The following is a 16762-nucleotide window of genomic DNA, read 5'->3' on the forward strand; positions in this document are numbered from 1 at the left end:
GAGTTTGTTCCATGTTCAACAGGTGGATGCACGTAAGGTGGTTTGGGGTGTTTTGCTTTGTGTTGTTTTATGTTGGAAAGCAAGCAGATGGTCGTCTGGGCATGTAAATGGAGTCATTATTTGAAAGTTAATTAGTTTTGTATTTTCAAAAATTAATTCTAGGATGTGTCCAGTGATGTGTGCAGGTTAGTGGACAATCTGAGCTAGAATTAATGCGCCTAGGTCAGTGATGATTGTTTTTGGATTGGGCATATAATGAGTTTGCCAAACCAAATGTTTAGGTCACCAAGAATGCATAGGTTGGAGTGCTGTATTATAAGGTATGAGACTGTGACTAGAAGGGTGTCTGGGAATGTTGCATTGCTAGGTGGAGGACTGTGAAGGAGCAGGAAGTGACAGGAGGAAGATGGTGTAGCATTGCACCTAGGGTAGAGAGCCTCACAACCTTGTATGAGACGTCATCAGCTTTAATGATATTTAATGCTTGCTTGAACTGAACAGCTAGGCCATCTCCTATTCAGCCTATATGATTTTGTGTGATAGTTTGATAGCCTAGGGGAATGGATTCATGCAAGACTGGAGTCATATCATCTCTCAATCATGATTCAGTTATGAAGAGTAAGTCAGGTTAAGTGTCAATTAGAAGTCAATGATGTGATGCTTCTTTTTAGAGTGTAAATGTAAATGTTTTTGAGCTTGTAAAGCGCACTGCTACCCGTCCATAGGTGTCCTGGTGCTGTATAACTCTGGGGAACCCGTCCTGGCTTTCCCTGTGGGATGGTCCCTTGCTGGGAGTCCCCAAGGTGGAGCAAGGCATCCCCGGAATTGGTGGGGCCGTTGTGGAGATTAGGCAAGCTAATGCCCAGAGTTGCCGAGTGGAACCCCTGATTAGAGTAAGCACCGAAGCGAAAATTATCGAGTCCGCTGACCAAGGTCCACAACCCTGCCGCGACAGGAATTGAACCCTGGTCCCGGGCCAACTTTTGCTCTCGGGCCTGCCGCCTCTATTCAGTGAGCCACACTACTCCAGTGTGATAGAGCATTTATTAGTAGGCAGTTTAGAGAACGTTCTTTGGTGATGGTGTGTCTTTATTTTGTAGAAGAGTGGGCAGTATTATATGGGCTTGTACCAGGGGTGTCCTTAGTGCGGGTATTAGCTGTATGAGGATTACAATAGTGTGGCTGTTCTCTATCATGTGCCTTGTCAAGCAGGCTATGGAGGCATTTTGATGTGTCTGCATGTGTAGGTGGTGTAGATGGTGGTTGAGGGTTGATTTTGTGAGCTGTGCTGTTTTTGTAGAGTAGCCTTGTTGTGCAGTAGAAATGGAGATGTATACTTATGTAAAGTGGCATGTTGCTATTTTGTTTGCGTCTGTTTGGGGTAGAAGATGTATGAGTAAGGGGTTGTGGTGAAGCATGTGGGTCATGTTGTAAGGTTCTAAATGGACCAATGGATGATAGGTGGTTAAAAGAGAGTTGCAGTGTTGCTGTATATGTGTTAGGTTTCTGGAAAGAGAAAATGCTTCACAGTGGAGTTGGTTTAGGATATGCATTATCTGTGTATTCAGGAAGGTGGAAGTAGGTGTATGTTTATAGTTTGTGATGGAAAGTATTAGGAGGATATTCTGTGAGAGAGATGTTGTTGTGCTGGTGTGTGTGTGTTATGCTTTGGTTTTGAGGAGTGGTGAAATGAGGTGATGATGTATTAGTTTTCTGAGAAGAATGTATATGTAAATAATTGTTAGCGAGTGGAAGCTGCAAAATAAAGGGGTGTTGATGTATTTTAGAAAAGAGTACATGTGGTGTGTGAGAGGAGATGAACAAGAGTTAAGAGTGTTTATGTTAAATTTGACTGCTAAAAAGTTAATATGTGTGGTGCATTGGAGTGCAAGTGTTGTGTGGGTGTGCTATTGTGATAAAGGGAAGAGGAAGGTGTTGCTGGATGAAAGATGGAAGGCTGAGTATAGGTTTGTTGGTGATAGAAAGGTGTCTGTTAGGAGTAATTAGAGCAGGGCATGTGTGCCTGGATGGGACATAGTTAGATATGGTGTGGATTTGGGATGTATTTATGATGAGTGGATTGGTTACTGATATAGGATAGAGTGGTGTTTTGTGTGTAAGTGAAGGTGCCAATGTGTGGTAGTTGGGGTAGAAGTATGTAGAGTTGTGGTCTGTGGGGTTTGTGGTGGATGCTGTGACATTGACATTTGTGTAGGGTTAGTTTGTAGTCAATGAGTAGAGTACATTTGTTTTGTGTTAATCTGGTTGTGGATGGGGTAGGGTGGGTGCTGGTGAATGTGAAATTGGGCAGCATCTCTGGTCCTAGGCCCAACCAGTCCCAAACAGGCCCAAAGAGGCAGATAACCTTGTCCTCTCCACTCTTAACCTTGATGCCCGGGCTGAGATGCCCTGAAGCCTAACCTTATATAGCCCTAGTGATCATGTGACCGCTGCAGCCAATGGGAACCCTTGCCCTAACGCTAGCCAATCATACCACCAGCCCTAAGCCCTAGGGCCAATAAGAGACAAGGCCCTTACAGCCAATCACAGCCCTAGTCCTAACAGTCAATCAGAAACCAAACCCTAAGCCCTACTTCCAAAAGAAACCCTAGCCCTGGAAACCAAACAAAAAACCCTAAACCTATCCCCCAATCAGACCGCTAGTCCTAAGCCCTAAATCCAATAGTATCACTGATCCAGGGACTATTCAGACCCTTAGGCTTATCAGCCAATCAGAACACTAACCCTAAGCCCAATGGAAACTCCAAATACAGCCACCAATCAGTGCACATATGTAACATCCAATAGCAGATTTTATAAGGTGTGTGTGACTTCAAGCACAGGCTGCTGGGAAGGGGGCTGGGAGCTGTTCCTCAATTCAGAAACTCCTTGGAGACAGACAGACTCAATCCACACTCTGTAGTTCTGCAAGGAAGGGCCTAAACTAGTCCTCTGACAATACTGCTTTCCCAACACTTAAACAACTCACTCTCCTAGCCAAAAAACGTGTCGACCTCGGACCTGGGGAACTGGGTTCGAGTCTCGGTAATGACGCTAAAACATCCTGTGATTCTGGGCAAATCACTTAATCTCCTCGAGCCTAACAAAAATTAATGTGTGTCCTCATGTAACGTAACTGGTGCTATGTAAAGCGCTCTGATACCCGATCCGGGTCAAGTTTGCGCTATATAAAACTCTGCAAAAAACATTTTAAACACTAAGAGCAGATTACTGCAGTCTCAAGCACACTCGGCTTAGCCTCTGAGGTATTATATGCCTGTTTCTGAGAGGGTGGGGGGATAAGCTTGTTTTACTCCCCTACTAAGATAAAAGGGAGCTGGGGGTGGATTGCTTTCACACAGATTAGGGGAGAAAGCAGGAGTGAAAATCAGGCAGTCACGGGCATGTGAAAACCAGAGATTTTGATCTAAAAGAGCCCACACACAAGTGAGTCTGAAGCCGTCACAGGCAGGTGCAAAACAACAAACTTTGAACTACTAAGCCCACAATGCAACAGGTAAATTGAGGCAGTCCCGTGGAGGTAAAACTTCAATTTTAAACTATAAAGCAGACAATCAAACAAGTGAAAATGAGGTAGGGGAAAATTGCTTTTAAAGTTTCAGGAAATAGACAGCACAATGTCTTCATACCATCTTCTGGTCCTTGGTTCACTGTAATGTTAGGCACAGGGAAGCTGCAGCTCACAATATTGCGGTGAATGTCTTGGGGTTCACCTAAAAAACCTTGCAGGTGTGGTGCAGCGGCCAGAGCAGCTGACTTCGGAGCACAGGGTTCACGGTTCGATCCCCGGCTCCGGCGGCAGCTCAGCCCAGCACCATGTGACTCTGGGCAATAGATCACTTAATTTCCATTATGGCCCCCAGCGCTTTGAGACCTGTAAGTGTGAGTAGTTTGTGCTTTGCAAATATGGATTTATATTTTTTACATTTACAAACACATATGTCACCCATAAGTTAGTCCTTGGACTTGTAAAATGTGTGACATGTACTTTAAAATTTTACATGCCTTGGTAATGAAAAACTGAATTCATTTGTCTCTACCGCTATGCCTACCACTCCTGTAGGATAACATTGGACTTACCTTATTACATTTTATGAGCACAATGCATGCTGACTATCTCTGTGTCACATGACTGGATGTAGTTGACAGTTAGGCCTTGTGCATTCCTCTAGACATCAACACATAAAGGGGAGCTTAGGTGTGACTATATGGCCCATCATTGGTAGGATGGGAAAAAGGAGCTGGACTCAACTACACTTATTCTTTAATAGGCTGTGTCCTGCCTCCACACAAAGGGCTGCATACCCCCTGTAGTTAGTCAGCACTCAAGCCAGGGCCAGGAAGGTAGGGAACCTGTGCATTTCAAAGGTATGATTCTAGAAGCTTCTCCCCACTTCAAGGACACAACTGGTTATGTACAGTGGACCTCATATGCCACCCCTTCAGTACACTTCTGGACCTGTGAATGCTCTGCCAGGAACAGAGACTGTTGTGCTGCTATCAGGACTGCTGCTCTGATAGTCAGCAGCTCTGAAGAAACCTATGCCCTGCAGTGCTGACCTGTTGCCGTCTTGCCTAGGTGAGAAGGACTAGATCAGTATCGCTTGAACCCAGAACCCAGCGTGACTCCAAGGCCTAGTTGGATGGCCTCCTGATCTGAAGCCTCGAGGACTTAACAGGCTTCCAACAACCTTGCATCTCCACCTGGACTCCGCTGTCTGTGAGTCTACCCTGCCAAGTGGTGCCATTCCAGAGCTGGATCCTTGAAAGTGGGCTTAAGGTTTTCTTCCAGCCTCTGTAGAATCAGTGGTACTGACACTTCTTTGTGACGCAGCGCAAACCCAAGCAGAACAAACACAATGCCACTGCTGCATTTATTGGACCCGTCGCAAAGACTGGCAGAGCATCGTAACTCTTTGGAATGGTTGCATTGCCCCGACTGCACAACGTATCCTCAGCGCAGGCCCTCTAGTTCCATGTCGACGGCAGACGTGATGATGTCACTGGACTCCGCCAAATACCTACACTACTCTTCAGAACCAATGCATCAACCTAACTGTGTGCTGTTTCCTCGACACCAGACTTTGCATGGCAAGCTCCATCAATGGGATGTTCGGTGATGACTCAGTCCATCGCATCACAGACTCCCAACATCCCAGAACCAATGCAGCGCTTCGGCTGCATGACGCATCTTCGACGGGGATCTTTGAAACCCTCCACAGACCAGGATTTAAGATACCTTGTTCAGAGGGCCTAACTGGGTCCCTGTAGCTGTCCAGCACTCCTTCATGGCAGAACTGAACTTGTGACGTTGTCCCTGTACAGTGTGACCAAATATTCACAGTTGGAGCTCTTTGTGCTTTTTGGCACTATTTTTATAATATCTTTAAAATTGAATATCTCTGGTGCTACTGATTGTAGTTTTGTCATTTTGGTCTTGTTTCATTTATAAAACATTTCTGTATTATTCTAACATGGTGTGGGATCCTTTTTGTGTGGTTTTTTCACTTCATGACTGTTTGAAGTTTGAAGTGCTGCACAAATACTTTACACATTGCCTTTAAGTTAAGCCTAACTGCTCTGTGCCAAGCTACCAGACTGTTGAGCACAGGTTAATTTAGGGTTGGCTTGTGTCTCACCCTGACAAGGATTGTGGTTGTTGCCAGACAACGGCTCACACCCCTGTCAACCAACAACCCAATTTCTCACAGTCTCCCTTGCCAGTTGTGGGCTCTATATTCCCCAAAATCACAGACAAGATTATGTAATCTCTAAGCACTCTCCAATGCAAATTCCTAACATGTCTACACACATCCTGTAGCAGTACTGGCTATTGTGACGCATCCTGCATATTGGAATTATTTTATTCTAGCATTATTTCTTCTGATGATAAAAGGTATAGATGTTAGAATGATGTGTGTATCATATGATATGTACTGATAATATTGTTCGGGTGAACTTACTGCAATATCGGAAGGAGTACAAGAGGAGGTCCAGGCAATTCCAGAAGCCTGAAACCTTTTAGAAATACTTGTTTTATCCCTACCTCCATGTTTTGCTTATTTGCACGTCTAGCACTTTATCAGCTGGTGCTTTACAGGAGGGAGGCTCTCCTTTGCCATAATTTGAGCCAGCCTTGTAGCACAGAAGTGGGCACCATTTTAATTTTAGTTCCACTTTTCTTGTGTCATGCCCAGCCACCCTTATTTAATGTGGTCTGGTATACGAGCATGCAGCAGGCCCACCTCTGGCACACCAAAGGCAAGCCAGTTTGTGCCCATTCGGGGCAGGCCAGGCCAGGCCAGGGGCCAGAACCCCTGCCCTTCTCAGCCCAGATGGTACGCTGTACACCATAGAGACCTTAAAGAGCCTTAACCACTCACCCAAAAAAGCATGCTACCATTTGATGGATCCTGCTACCCTTCCTAGCACATGCCATACATGTCAAACATGTGGTTATAGTCTTTGTATCCCCAATAAACCCACAGAGGTTACACTTGTGGCACAGTCTCACTGGAGAATAAGTGCACCCGGCGTGAGCCAAACACCACTTGGCTCATGTTTCTTCTTGTTTGTAAGTTGTTATCCAAACACAGTTTGTATATATTCACCCTGTTGGAAGAACAACAACCCGCAGCATTGTTTCTCACATAAACTTGGCTGAACGAGGACGGTGGGCCAGATGTTGCAGCTGTGCTCCTTCCTACACAGTGCAAGAAATTATCGAGTGGGGAAGAAAGGGGGAGGGAACAACATTATTAATTAAGACAATTTATAAATGTAGGTCCACCCCAAAAACCATTGAAGGCTGTGAAAACTTGATGTTTTCTATCAAATTTTCACTCTCAGTTACATTATCAGGTGTGCTCTTCCATAAACCTCCTGGGTCTGCGGTTGAATTAGTACAGATCATTCCAGAAACCATAGCACTCCACAGTCTTCACTCAGCAAATTTCCCACTGCTGGGCGATCTGAATATTCATTTGGATGACAGCACCTGTACACAGACAATAAACTTGTTAAACGATTTAACAGCAATCTAGTTTGTACAGTTAGTTATGCTTCCCATAGACAATAAAGGCCATACACTGAACCCCATTTTTACCACATTGGTTAATTTAATTGTACATGACTCACAACCTGTACCATTGTCAGACTACTTACAGGTTGTTTTCTATCAAAAAGACAGAAACTTCTAAAACCAGTGCCCCTTGCTCCAAATTGACCAGTCAGTGGTTCAAACCTGACATTACACTGTGGACAGTGGTACTTGAGGCCCCAGTGTGGATTCAGGATGGGGACGTTAACACTGCCTACAGGGCATTTGAGGAATAGATTGAGTCATCTTTAGAAATGTTGATCTTAAGGAAAAAGCGGAAGTCCCCCCCCAACCAGTACCGGTGTTACATGGTTCACACCTAAGATTAGTGAGTTAAGGAAGGAATGTAAGAGGGAGGGAAGGAAATGGAGGGTACATTACAATGAAGAAGGAAAGACCATTTATCAAAAAGCACTGAAAAACTATCAGCACACAATCAGGAAAGCTACACAAGCAAACTTTGTTGACAGGGTCTCTCAGTTCTCTTAAGCTTCCAAATAAATCTATATGATTGTAGACTCCTTCCTGAAACTTAAAGTTGGAGGAATTGGCCCAGCCCCTCCAAAGAAGACTACAAGGAACTTGCCATATTCTGTATTAGCAAGATCAGCCTAATTTATGATTGTCTGGGAGGGGACTCAGACCTGCATTGTGCTACTAATTGATGTACTTTATACAGCAAAGTAATCCAGAGTCTATCAACTTTCCCCCAGCTAAGCTGCAATGTCATAAGGGAAGTAGCAACACAATCAAATCTGGATTCCCCTTAGATCCAGCCATCATTGACATTATCCTAAAAGGAGGCGTTATCTTCATACCAGTCCTGCCAACCCTGTCAATCTATCGCAGTAAAAGGGATACATGCCTGACTGCTGGAAGCATGTGATCATCAGCCCACTGCTGAAAAAGCCCTACTTAGATCCTGATAAGCTAGAGAATTACATGCCTATATCTTTTCTCCCAGGTGTTATTAAGAACAAAGAGAAACTGGTCAATGGTTACTTGACCAAATTTTGGGAAACGTATGACCTTATACATCAGATGCAAACCAGTTTCCTTCCTGGATAAAGTACTGAGATGGCTCTCTTAGAACACAGGAAAACATTAGATCAAGGTGGCTTAGTTGCGCTCATCCTACTTGATTTGAGAGCAGCTTTTGACACTGTATCCGACTCTATCCTTTTATATAGGCTGAAGACGCTAGGAAACACGGGCAATGTATTAAAACGTCTGACCACCTTTCTGAATAAAAGAAGCTTTCGGGTTAGGGACATACCCTGCCTGTTACACACCCATCAGCTCAAGAACACAGTACTCCAGGGCTCATCGCTGAGAGCCGCTCTTTTTAATGTGTATGTACGTCCCATTGCTGATATCATTTGCTCAGCTAGTTTTACTAGGGTTTATGTATGCAGACAACACCCATATTTGTTGTATCTTTGGCACCTAATATCAGCCAAACTGCAGCAAATCTGTCCACCTGCTGGAGCAAGTGAACAAATGGATGACCACCAATTGCCTTAAACTAAACTGCAACAAGACAGAGGTTATGGTGGTTGAGAACAACCCCTCCCTTTGGTATCCTCTTACCTGGCCTCATGCCTGGCTGACCGTCTTTCCCCAAAAATGGAAGTCAAGAGCCTGAACTATTCCTGGACAAAGACAATACCATGGCCTCACAGGTCAAGAAGGTGTCAGTAACCTGTTTCGGTCTTCTAAGAGCTCTCAGGAAGGTGATCAGATGGCTCCCCATCGAATCCCTGAGAATAGTGATACAAGGTTTCATTCTGTCATGATTAGATTAGATTACGGCAACACGCTCTACCTTGGCAGTCCTGCGTATGTTATCAGGAGGCTGCTGGCTAGTCAGGATGCTGCAGCCAGTCGTGCTGAGCTTTCCAAAAATGCAGTCTGCACATCCGGGCCTGATCAGCCTTAATTGGCTACCAGTAAGGTGTAGTAAGGCTTATAGGTCCATTGTCGACAATTGCTAAGTTAGCATGAGCTTCGCTGCGATGAGGCTGCTTTTGCGCACAACACTGCAAGCATATATTTCACAAGACTTTGTCTGTGCATCTTTTCACATGATAACTGTCTTCCTTGCAAGTTCTTTGCTGTGCCCTGCGGTTTAGTCTGCACACAATGTTCCAAGGATAAACAACAGTGTTTCTCGGTAATCTGTTCTAATCAGTCCCTCACACTTAAACATAACATGCTACACACAGCTGCACATCTCGAAATGGTAATATTGCAATCTCAACTTGTTTTTGCACACCCGGAGACACACCTTTCCAGAGAGAAGACCTATGTTTGTCCTGCGATCTGAACATTGCATCTAGGCCTTGAGGTATAGAGGTCTACTGACAAAGTCCAGAGGACTTCTGTTTTAGCCCTCCCCCGCCCCACCACCCCGCAGCAATCCCTTCACGAGCCGTTATGGAACCAATGGGATAGGGATAGTGGTTTACTGATACTCATTATCAATGGTAAAGACAAAGTTAACTATATGCTGGTTTGTACTTTCAAAACAATAGTGTTAGTCAATTGGAGTTGCATCCCGACATCTATCACATGTGCAATTCACGTCACCAATATTGCATGTCATATCTAGAGACAACTCCACATGATGGTTTTTGAAGGACTTTAACTTGAATGGATGCATTTGTGTTGGGGGAAAATCAACATGTATTTGCCAGGGTACACACTCAATGTGGGAATTACATTAGTAAAAGGTGTGTATTCCGAAAGCAGAAGGACTTGACACATGTCAACACCATAGTGTGTGCTATATATATATATATATATATATATATATATATATATATATATATATATATATAGCATGAAGAGAAACTGCAGTGAGCTGTCCTCCCTGAGAGACGCTCAGTTGAAATTATCCAAGAGGTTTATCCAGAGAGAATACAGTAATCAGGTCCCTGAATTAAGCCCTAAAGAAAGTGAATGGGATCCCTAGAGATTCATAAGTATTCCCAAATTCAGCAGGAGAAATGTGAAAACTAAGGATAATATAAAAATGATTATAGGATACATTGCCTAGCATGCCAAGGTGAGAGATTGCATAAATAGGCTTTGGCATCCAGTAAGAAATTTCTCTACAATTGGCAGCACTGTTTCACGCAAACCCCTTCTGACATTCTGGAGAGCGAAGTCATTGAGACAAGAATTGGTGGTCAGAAGACCTGAAGTGAGGGAAACGGAGGCGTGGTTATAAGCCAGCACTGGGTTTTCAAGATGTTTGAAGTGCAAGGCCTGCCAACATCGCATAAATCAGAAGGAATTGGAAGATCCTTTGCTTCTTCAATTGTAGAAGCGATGATGTGGTTTACATCCTTCAATGCACTTGCCCCAAAGCATATGTGGGTAGTACGATCCATATGGTACATGTAAGAATCCTCCAGCACCTAAGGGCTGTGAAAAATAAACATAGGACCTATCCCGTAGCAAGACATATTGATGAAGTTCATGGTGGAAACATTAATGAGCTCTTTTACTTCGTAATTCACTCAGTTCCTAAGAATAGCAGAGGGGGAAACCTAGAATTAAAACTCAGGCAGACAGAGTCAAGATACATAGTCATGCTCAATTGGAAGATACCGCATGGCCTCAACTCTGAAGAAGACATGCATGTCCACATATATTGTCAGCTCTGCCCGGGCTGGTGATTTACAGTAGGAGATCGAATGAGGTTTTACATATAGATGAAAAGGGAAAAGGGTACTCACTTATTATATGTACTTCTTGTCTTGGAACTTATTTATGGGTAGGGGAGTTAGATGATTAATAGCTATATGCACTAGTATGTTTGCAGCAATTAAAACAGAATTCGGTTTATTGCAAAAATGCACTGGCACTTTATCTCCCTTCACACCTCTTTCACGTTATAAAAGGTCCTTAGATTTAAAATTATGGAGACAGACTTTATAATTGTATAGCATTCCATTTTTATAGGCACATGCACTTTAACACTTGTGAGATCATGAATTTGGTAATATGTACAATATGGTGATATTTTATCCCTCTTTGGGCACTTGCACTTTAAACTTGATGAGTGAGGTCAATATGAGTGATTTGGGCATTTAGCAGTAACTTGATGGGATGCATGGTTATAAATCAGATTTGAGGAATGTTGTATTATGCACTTGGACAAAGCACTTTATGGAGAATGTATAATGACATAGTACCCATATCCAAATTCACGTTCCAATTTATGCACATGTTGGTGCCTGGAAGCTCATGTATTCCTGTTTGCATGTGTACTTTTTAAATATGAATTGTCATCTATTTGTGCAATAATTGAGCAATTGCACTTTTTCAATCATAGTAAACATGAATGACAAATGAGCATTAGAGAACAAAGAAGTTTTCGAGAATAATTGTTACAAATAGAAACACAATTGTTGTAAAATAACTGATGTCAACAATGTTAAAGACACATTTGTAAAAAGAATTACCAAACAATATAAATTCTGAAAAGGTAAAAAATGAATCACAACAAAAATATAAAAAACAAAAAAAGTTTATGTTTGCCTTAAGAAACATAGAAGGAATTGCAATGATTCTTTGGCAATTGTTCACACTGTAACTCTTTTGGCTCTGAAGTATGTCTTGCATGTCTGCGGATTCATATGATCAACTGCTCTCAACAAAGAATGGAGATCAATGGTGCTCAGTGTGTGTGCAAGGCAGCAGATACTACCCAAACGTGTAACAGCGTGCAATAAATAAATAGAGTGTGGAACTTATGACCAAGTCTGCAGTGTCGGTGTCCGTTTTTTTTTTGAGAGGCCATCAGGGATGCTATCATTGATTTCACTGACCATGTCATGAATGATGTAATCTGTGACATCATCAGCAGTGCATTGCGGGAGCGCGAGTTATAGTTAGCTGAACTAACTATAGAGGGGGAATTTCTATGGTTTTATACGAGTGAAATGTCCAACTAACTATAAGGTCCCTGAAACCTGTGGTTTTTTCAGTGACATATATATCGTTGTCATCGTTGTGGAAAGTATTACAGAAGAAAATAGAAGTGTAAAGGAAAATTTTACACCAAATGTCAGTTTGGTTTTCCCCATCCAGTCATTTCTAAAGGAAGAGTAAATTATTTTTTTTCTTCTATAAGGCACACAATAACTCGGAAATCTATAAAGAATACCTACAACTTAAAAAGCACAGAAGTGTCAATGTATTTCAATGACTACATCCAGTCATTTTAAAAATGTGGAATGCGAACATTGACATCCAGTATGTTGTAGATAACTCAATTGCTGTTGCACGTTATGTTACATCGTACATAACAAAATCTGAAAAAACAGGGATGAAACAAATGTGGGAAGACATTGCACAAGAGAATAGCCTTAGCAAAAAATTGTACAGCTTTAGTTTGAAAATGCTTTCCCACCAAGAAATTGGATCGTATGAATGTTCAGACCGCTTGTGGTCTTCTGGTTTATATTCTAAGTCACGAGGAATCATTTGGGTAAGTTTAGGTCTTGCCTGAAAATGAAATAGAGTGTTGAAATCATTGGAAGAAATTGAACAAGTAGCAGCAAATGAACCAGACAGTACAGACATTTTTAAAACTAAAATATTGGACACACACTATCCGAAAAGGAGTCAACATCTGGAACAGCTATGTCTGTATGAAGTACTTCAACATTACAGCTTCAAAAGAAATGTTAAACAGAATTTAAAAGAAGAAAACTTTGCAGTAGTTGGATGTCATGGTTGTTTAGTAAAACATGCAAAGGGTAATCTTATAAACCACAAGAAACGTAGTTGTGAAACTCCAGATAAGCGAGGATTTTACTATTTAGCACTTCTGTAACTGTTTAAAAAATCGCTTAGTGAAAGTGAATTACTTGGAGAGTTTGACTGCTACGAAGATTGTTTTAATGCTTGTAAAGATAGCATTGGATGTTCAGTTTTCCCTACATATTTAAAAATGTTGAATGATGAAGTTGAACAGGAAAAGACTATTTTAGCTGAAATAGCTCATGAAAGTTCCCAAGATAGTCAAAGTAGTGGTCAATGTAGTCAAGATCCTCTTGGACAACATTGCTGGAAAATGAAGCAGCGATTGCTATGCATGAAGTTGAAATTGCAATGCAACAAGCACACAAGGAGAATATTACATCAGAAAAGTTAGAAGAACAATTACATGTTGAACAGAAAGAAATGCATCTGCAAGTGAGAGTAAGAATAGAACATGGTTTGTTGCATGAAAAAATGAATGTCTGTGTTCATCTTTTAAACCTCTTCTGATGCACATCAGTGGTCAAGCTGGGACAGGTAAACGTTTTTTAATTAAAGTTTTGACCAGTTATCTAAAAAAATTACTGGTTCACATTTATGTTGCGTGGTAACAGCTACAACTGGATTAGCTGCACACAATGTTAAAGGAGTTACTTTGCGAAGAATATTGATGTTATCAATGGAGCATGGCAATAAATTAGAATATCAGAAGCTGTCTGGAGAAGCTTCTTATGAAGTGTCAAGAGTGCTGAAGAAAATGAAACTTTACTATTGATGAGGTGAGCATGGTCTCAATGCTTGCTTTTGTACACTTCAGAAAGCAACAGGTATTAAAAGCAGATTATGACGTTCTCTTTGGGGGAAAACATTTAATTGTATTTGGAGATATGCTACAACTAACCCCTGTAAAAGGAGAACCTGTGTTTAAAATTCTTCTAGATGAAGACACTAAGAAATCTTTGGGAAGTATTGGAAATGTGAATCTGTGGTTACATTTTGAATATAAAGAATTCACTCAGAATATGTGACGAGCAAGAGATGAACATTATGCAAGTATTCTAAAAGATGTATGAATTGGTAGCAAACATGGTAAACAAGCTTTCCAAAGTCGTCTACTAAAAAACTTCTTTCGAAATGAAATCTGACCAGCATAAGTAATGTACAAGAAAATAAAAAAAAGGGCCAGATGTAGGTAATCCAAATTTACTGATTCTAAAATACCGAATTTTACGAATTCAGTATTTTAGAATCGGTAAATGTAGAAAAAGTTTTGGTAAGTATTACTGAATCGGAATGAATGTGAATTACCGAATCGGTAAATACCGATTCGGTAAAATAGGGAAACATTCAAGGGTGGCAGGGTGGCACATTTTCACCCTGTTGCACTCCTGAATAGTGCTTGTATGCATATGTGACACACATACATGCCCTAGGGGCATGTATGTCTGTCACATGGCACTGTTGAAAATGCACAGATTTGCATTTTCAAAGGTATTCGGTATTTGCCACCAACTAATAGTTGGTGGTAAATAACGAATCCTTAGAGCACATAAGTACTTTTAAAAGTTCTTCCTACATGCCATTTACCGATTCGGTAAATACCGAATCGGTAAATAATGATTCTGTATTTACCGAATCATCCCCTTCATCTGAAATGGCTCAATACCAGTCGGTAAGCCTGAAATTTACCGAATTTCAGGTTTGCCGACCGGTAATGGGCCACCTACATCGGGCACAAAAAGTCTATAGTTTACTAAATGCCTTTAGTGGAAGAGTGTTATACATTTAATAGAGGGCTTATGAAATGGGAAAATCAAGAAATAGTTCACATTGAAGCTATTGATAAAATCGAGCATCAAGGAATATTAATTGTTCTTTCAGAAAAACTACAAACTAAATTGGATTATTTGGAAAAGTCTGTATCAATAACTGCTGGCTTAAAAAAAATGTAGAGGTATGTTTAAACTGTCGGGTAATTTTGAAGCGTAATCTGAATGTAGAAGAAGGTTTAGTGAATGGAGCAATGGGAAAAGTTGTTGATTTTGTGAAATATCAAAATAGAAATGGAATTGAATTTTTGAAAGTTAAATTTGATCAGATTGCAGAGGTAAGACAGATTCAACGTTCTGCCGCACGTTTTTTGCTTGTAAAAGACTTGTATGTTCGTAGAAAACAGTTTCCCTTCTGTTTAGCAAATGTAATATCTATTCACACATCACAAGGTTTAAGTGTAGATAATGCTTTGGTAAATGTTGAAAGAACTGTGTTTAAAGAGAGAATGGTATATGTTGCATTATCTCGAGTTAGAACATTGTCTGGTTTGTATTATTGATTTTGATGAGGACAAGGCTAGTGCTGATATTAATTGTGTAAGAGAATATAATCGGTTGAGAAGGCTTTATGCTCCCCATTTAGGTGAATATCCTATTTATGAGAAACGTGTTGTGTGTTCAAAACGCACAAATGTTAAAGAGTTAACTATGGTTGAAAAGCAGAAAGAAAATCAACAGAAAAGAAAAGATGTAAAGAAGCATAAAATACAAACAAATGATGATGTAGTTGGATACCAATTAGAAAATGCTTCTGGTGCCAACCTCTATGGTAATGTTATTCTAAATGTTATATTTTATCTTGAAGAAGTTTGTGGTGAAATTATGGGAAGCCAGGAAAAAAACATTATGTTCTGCACTTTACACTTTATTTCAAGAATTGAGAACGAATAGAAGTAAGATCCATTTTGCTTCTGGTATTCGCCAACTGTTGGATAAATGTACTGGATCTTTAATGTTCAGTGCTAACATACAGCAAGATGCACAAGAATTTCTGATGGTTATGCTTAGAGTATTAGAAGATGAAGGAATTCAGGTTAAGAGTTTATTTGGACTCAGTTACAAATGGGAACATAAATGTGAAGATGATCTTCAAGGACTATAGTTGACAGAGAACGATTTTTGTATTTAAGAATACCTGACTGCAATTCCGTGCCATTTTCCAAATTAGTAAAAGAAGCTGATCATGAGAAGATGTGTTCTCGTTGTAAATACAGAATGCTATCTACATTATGCCAACTAAGATGTGGAAAATATTTTTTTATAATGCTGCAACGTTGTCGACCAAATGGAAGAAAAGTGGAAACCAAAATTAAAAATGTTGTTGCTAATCAAGTATCTATTTCTGGAAGAACGTTTGCAACAGTTGCTGTTGTTTTCCATGCTGGAAGTACTACTACAAGTAGACATTATACAGTTTATTTAAAGTGTAATTATGGTTGGAGTCACTGTAACGATACACAAATGGAAATGAACCCGAGATTGCCTTATGAATTACCCAACTCATGCTTAATTTTTCTGAAACAAAGATTTTAGATACACCATTCGGATTCAATTGGAAGGTCTATAGATCTTTAAGGAATTCATACTGGATGCTTTCAAAGCAAAATTTTTGATACATTACCTGGCGTATTCGGAAAATTTGCAGAGAAACTATGTAAGATCTTTAAGGAATTCATACTGGATGCTTTGAAAGTGAATTTTTTTAAATATTATTTGGCGTATTGGGAAAATGTGCAGAGAAACTACGTAAGATTTTTAAGGAGTTCATACTGGATGCTTTCAAAGCAAAATTTTTGAAACATTATCTGGCATATTGGGAAAATGTGCAGAGAAGCTACGTAAGATCTTTGAGGAGTTCATACTGGATGCTTTCAAAGCGAAATTTTTGATACATTATCTGGCATATTTGGAAAATGTGCAGAGAAACTACATAAGATCTTTAAGGAATTCATACTGGATGCTTTCAAAGCAATTTTTTTTATACATTATCTGGTGTATTGGAAAAATGTGCAGAGAAACTACGTAAGATCTTTAA

This window comes from Lissotriton helveticus, chromosome 3_1, assembly GCF_964261635.1.
Source record: "Lissotriton helveticus chromosome 3_1, aLisHel1.1, whole genome shotgun sequence".
Classification (NCBI taxonomy): domain Eukaryota; kingdom Metazoa; phylum Chordata; class Amphibia; order Caudata; family Salamandridae; genus Lissotriton; species Lissotriton helveticus.